The sequence below is a fragment of the Dermacentor silvarum genome, chromosome 1 (assembly GCF_013339745.2).
Source record: "Dermacentor silvarum isolate Dsil-2018 chromosome 1, BIME_Dsil_1.4, whole genome shotgun sequence".
Lineage (NCBI taxonomy): Eukaryota > Metazoa > Arthropoda > Arachnida > Ixodida > Ixodidae > Dermacentor > Dermacentor silvarum.
Window position 1 is genome coordinate 172,163,185 of NC_051154.1, and position 6,000 is coordinate 172,169,184.

Sequence of the window (6,000 nt, forward strand, 5' to 3'; positions counted from 1 at the left end):
CAGGGCGCGCGTGAAGTTCAAGTGCAGTGAGGAACTCCGGATTAATTTCGACCACCTGGGGTTCTTTAACATGCACCCAATAGACGCCACAGGGGCGTTTTTGCATTTCGCCCCAACTAAATGCAGCTGCCGCGGCCGAGATTTGATACCGCGAACTCGTGCTTAGCAGCGCAATGCCAAAGCAACCCAGCGGGTGTTCAAAAATTCTTCAGATAATGTTTCATTGTAAGGAATTTCAATTCTTTCACATTTTGAGAGGATGACGTTTTCCAGCAGACGAGCGACACATGGAGGAGCGGCACTGCGTCCTCGTATTTTTCCCGATGTTAAATTACCGCTAGCATTCTGCTTTGCTCTGTGGTATCAACAAAATACCCGTCACTTCGGCTGAGCACTACATTAAAAATACTTGAAGACACTTTTTGTGGTAGCGCACCTTGCTTTTAAAGCCATGACTGACTGGGCCTACGCAACGCCAGAGCAGCTGACGCTGAGGAGAACGATGGAGAATCTAGTGTCGCTAGTGGCAGAACGCGGAATTCACTCGCTAGCTTAATGAGGCTAGGGCCACTAGGGCACCCAACAACCCCCGTCAGCTTAAGGAGTGCCTCTGCGGTTAACGAAATAGCACATGTGTAGGGTTTCCCTACTACTTTCTTAGCAATTTTTTTCACAATGAACTTCGAACTGGATTGGATTCTTTTTGCCAATGTGGCCTGAAAAAGCGCTGGATGCAGATAGAAATGGGACACAACTGCAATTTCCGGGAGATTTTCCTGTCAACCGCACAACCGGAAGAAATGGTCCAAATCCGGGAGTCTCCCAGGTAATCCGGGAGAAGTGGCAGGTATGCCATAGCCACTGAGCCACCACGGCGGGTGGAACCATGTTTGGCCGCATTTTCATGAGTGACTGAAATGCCTAGGGAGCTCAATTAGCAAAATTTTACTGTGAGTCCTACATAAAAACAAGCCAGAACCTTTTTGGAACACTGAAACTAGAATTAGGACATTGTGAAAGCCAAGTTATTAGAACCCTCCAACAAATCAATATACCACAGTCTTGCTGGAGTCACAAATAATGAACTGCACCATTGTATGAACAAAAACAAGAATCATATACACCTTCAAGGAGAGTTTGATGCACCTCTGATTTTGCCAATGGCCTGGTACCTACACATGAGGTGTTTGCTATGAATGCTGCACAGAACTTGACACAGTAAAAGAAAAGAACAGGTCTTAAACACTATCCATGTGGATGTTTACAGACCACTTGGGAACTATATTGATAGGTTTATGCCTGCATGCTCGACCAACTGAAAGCAATAGCTCACCCATGCTCAAAAGGTACTGAGTATCTTTAAATATTGCAAGTAGCTGCGACTGGTTTCCTTCTGTCACTAAAGTCCATATCTGCTTGCCATCATGGCTACAGGCTTCAAGCACTCATAAGTTATTGTTATACGAAGTTTTACACTAAACGATGGCCCAAATGTTTCAATAAGCAGTTTACACATACACATAAAAGCACAAACACTTCTTCTAAATTGCACACTGTTCAATAAGCATTAGCATGCTACTGCAACCAAATTCATAGCAATCACAATGCTTTCAAAGGAGGTATTCACAACTCAATGTAGTGGTCCTTATTAATATGTAATAAATGAAGCACCTAGTATAGTTCTACTGGTTTGTGAAATCATAGAAATAGAAACAGACAGTCTAGTTGCAGAAAAGAAATGTCCCCTTATCATCGCCAAGCAACACACAGTAACACCAGCAGCACAGACAGCACCCATAAACTATATCAGTGAATCTCAATAGTATCATCATTTGCCTTCCCTGCCTTAAATGACTTCATTAGAACGACCCAGAAACTCAGCAACAGTTGACATTTTTTAAATGGTTTACTCCGTTGCTTGAAATGCATACTGCCTTTAGCACAATTATACCTACAGCATACTGTGTGTTGACACCCCACACCGTTTTTATTTAGGCCTAGTTGGTTTCATTGCAAACAATGACTGAAATTGGCTGTATTCCACCCCCCCCCCCCCCCTCCATGATCATTTCCTCTCCTTTTCAAATACGAAAATGGATGTTCTCAATAAAGGGTGATAACTTGCTGTTGTTAGTCACAAAAGATGTTATGCATTTGTATTGTCAACAAACCAAGCATAGTATCTATGAAAGCCCTTGCAGTGATGACCCACTGTACATACAACCGCTGTTAAGAGGTAAAGGGCACATCTAGTGCATGTGCCCTTTACTACTCTGCTAAATCATTTTTTCACAACACTATCAGCTTAAATATTAATCTCCCTACACATTGCATTATTTACTGCTTCACCACTAACACTGCAGAAACTAACATTGTCTGGGAATGGCTGAATGGAAAAGTTGTTTAACCCTTTAAGAGCTATGCCCAAGAATACTAATATTGCACTGGTCCTTGTCGCCCGTTATAATCCATGAAAATGAAACATTCGTACACTGGTTGCACCAACTACTCAGAAGTTGGCTAAACAAAATTTTATGGTAGGTTCTGTTTTTATACGACAGATGGCGCAATAACGCTTATCGACTGTTGGTGTTGCTCATGTCTATCATTTTCCAACATGGCGGACCAGCTCAAAAAGCACGCACATTTTTTTTTAACCCAATGCAGAAATTTAATAATGAACACTGCATCAAAGAGCTTCAATGTTGCTTACGAGGTGGTCATAAGGGACAATAACAACGGCGAAAAAGACATGTTTCCTGAGGAACACTAATTATTCTAATTAAAATCAATAATTGTCACATTTAAATTTTTCTTTGAATTTTCAGTTTAAAAGGTTAGTAAAATCTTTAAGTTATCTCCGACAATATAGTGCTTGAATTTAAAGCCTGCTAATGCGTTCCTTAAGAACTGAATTTGTTGCACTTCAGAACACCCAGCACCCAAAGGGTTGAACAACTGCCTGATGTCCTTGAGATTGCATTGAACGAAATTGCTTCTGCATCAGTAAGCACAGTTGGAAAGAGCATCTTGAGCAGTACACAATCTGGGTAACAAGGACTAAGGCATATTAGATTCCTCTTCATATAAACAATGTCATAAATGCCTGTAAATTAGATCATGAACAGCACTCGTACTGCACTGATGTAGGTGTATATACAAGCAGCATATTAAAGATCCTAGAAGGCTATGAACAAGCACAGAAAAAAAAATAGTGCTTGCAGCAGCCTACTTTTCAATGGGCACAGGCAGAAAGGTGAACCCAATGAACACAACAAACGATTCTCCTTATGACACAGGACATAAGTCTGTAAACATGTTGAAATGAACACAAGAGCTTAAAAATATTTTGCTATGCAAAGATCGTTCTGTGCAAGGAAAAGTCATAGACCACAGTGCCTTTTGATAACAATGTTTCAAAACATGTAACGTCCTTGAGAACATAACCATGCAAGCTTAAAAATGATACTTAGCTGGTGGCCTTTAGAAAGACAATCATGCGTATTGTGATGTTTTATGCATCATAAAGGGAATGTACACAATATGTTTGGCACTTTAAAATGACATCTTCACACAAATCAGGGAGGGGTTAAGTGATGATAAGAATCCAAATATGTAGAACATGCCCACAAGCAATACTATTACAATTATGCATGCCACAAGAAAAAATTTGCACAGCCAGTTTAAATAAGTTTACATAGGGCTCTAGACAGCAGCAACTATTGTGTAGTACATAGACCTTTTCATTTCTTAAATGAGTGACCGTGTGTCACCACAAAGAAGGAATGATTAGCTCTACAAGCACACTCCCATTTCAAGGATATGCATTGGGCAAAGTTCACAGTGAGCAGGAATACAAAAAGCAAAGACAAACATAAACAAGATTACAATGAAAGCACATGTCCATACTACTGCTACCATTGCCTTTTTTTACAGACCTGCCATTAATTCATTAAGACATTAGTTGGTGATCTGTGAAGAAAAGAAAAGCTGTGTGCTTTAAGACGACTAAAAGAAATTTGCTTAAAAAGAAAACACAAAGCCTCTAATATGAATTCTGCACAATGGTGCCATCAATCACAACGATCATAGCAAATGGCCTAAGTGACCATGCCACTGAGACACTAGATAGGAAAGCTAGGCAATAAATGTGCATAGATTTCACTCATGACATAAGGGCATCTGCTTATGTCACCAGTGAGACCGTTTAAAAAAAAAACGTACAGTACAAGGAGGCACTTGAAATTTTGTGAAAAGATGATAAACTGTTCAGTTGTTACAAGTAATTTGAATACAAGCATTGAATAAGCATCTTCTCTTGTCCTGTGCAGTACGAGAACTCACAATTGAAGCATTATGAATTTGCTACATTTCTTTCAAACACTGGGCTGTTTCTTGCGTAATCTCCTCCGCAAAAAGCCACCCGAGCAACGCCTGCCCCCGCCAGTAAATTATGCAGGAATAAAACCTAGCACTTTTTGTCGCACTGCAGCTGCTACTTCAAGTACTGCCTGCGGGGTGTCTCAACGCGACAGGCGCGCAAAACTATCCACGTACACATGCGAGAAATGCCAGCGACACCATCGCGATGTATACTGTCGCAAAAATAAACTGCGAAAAGCTTCCTGTACCCACATTGACGTCCTTCTCAGTAGCCTTAGCGTGGCATTTTTTTCGCTCTGTTAACCTTACGTCTGCAACAGTAGCTTCGAAGTTGAGTGCAAGGCGCGCAAGGACAGTGTTGTTACCTTGCGATTTTCAGTTTACTGTTGGAACATGCCATGCGTGTTGGCACCATTACTGGTGCGGAAGTTGAAATGACTAGTGCCTGCCCGCCGTGGCGTTAATAAAACTGAAGGTCTTTGGACGCATTAATAATTGTCGATAAATGTTAGCACACTAAACATGCAATCGCAGTAAAATTGGCGGGCAGCGCATGGTTCGGTTACGTAACAACCAGCGTTACCATTAGCGGTCAAACAGCAAGAGCCGAAAAACCCGAATTCACAAGCGCGCCTCGGAAGTCGAAGGCAAGCAGTGATCGTGCGGCGGCAAGGTAATAGGGCGAGTAGAACCGCTATCTAACCACCGCCACGAGATGTAAACGGAAGTTCCATGATAACGAGGTGTATACCCACGTAGACGACGGCAGTTCAACCGAAACGATCTTCGAGACTCCTCGCAGGCATTACGTTAAGGTAGTGCGTTGCCTCGAAACGCATATAACGCAGCTCACGTTAGATACACAAGAAATGATGTAACACAAGCAAAGCGAAGGTGAAGGATAATCCGTGTCCCTTCTTCCGCACAACGCGGCTCTGTTCGGCGACTTGGAACAACTTAGGCCTTTTGTTGAGTAAGCGCTACAATGCGCCAAATGGTAGTAATAGAAAAGGCAAAAAATAAAGCATCGAGAATCAGTACCTAGTTCTACGGCATCCACTTCTCCATCAAATTATCGCTGAGCATGAAGATCAATTGCCATATATTAACAAACAGAGACGTTACATTTCGCCAGCCTTACAAACCCGCCATCGGGTCGTCCGCCATTATTCTAGCATCAAAAACACGGGAAGTGGCTTGAGGATCCAGCAGGTCGCAGTTGCGTACAAGATGCTTCATATAGTACAAGCAAAATAAATTCGCCTTAGGACTTAAATTAAAAGTAATAAAATAAGTAAAATTGTAATTTTTTGCTATGAATAACACCTAGAACATTTAGTGGCGTTTTCTAGGGAGCGTTTTCTAACTCAAGAGGGGAGCTAGCAGATGATCGTCTGCTAGCCGCAATATGTTGGTCAAAAAAGTGCCTTCGCAGTTTTGACGCTCAGTTCTCGGCTAACAGCCGACGGAGGCAAGTCAAACGGGAAAATCGCATACGGTTCATTTGCCGCTGTAGCTATATCGGCCAAATGGGACGCTCGCTTGGCTGAACATAAGAATGATTTAAATCGATAAAAGAAGTTCTCATCTATGTACTGTAGGTGGGTGCGGGTGATT

General features: G+C 42.0%; 1 protein-coding gene across 3 annotated transcripts in view; it reads right to left on the reverse strand.

The window, feature by feature from the left end:
* The window catches only part of LOC119436394 (wings apart-like protein homolog), a 134,048-nt gene extending 128,492 nt beyond the window's left edge, over positions 1-5,556 (reverse strand). For all 3 annotated transcript variants that reach the window (XR_007464048.1, XM_037703233.2, XM_049657467.1), the window contains exon 1: positions 5,425-5,556. The gene's annotated coding sequence lies outside the window, so the exon portion shown is untranslated. The remainder of the gene's footprint in view (positions 1-5,424) is intronic.
* Between the last annotated feature and the right edge of the window lie 444 nt (positions 5,557-6,000).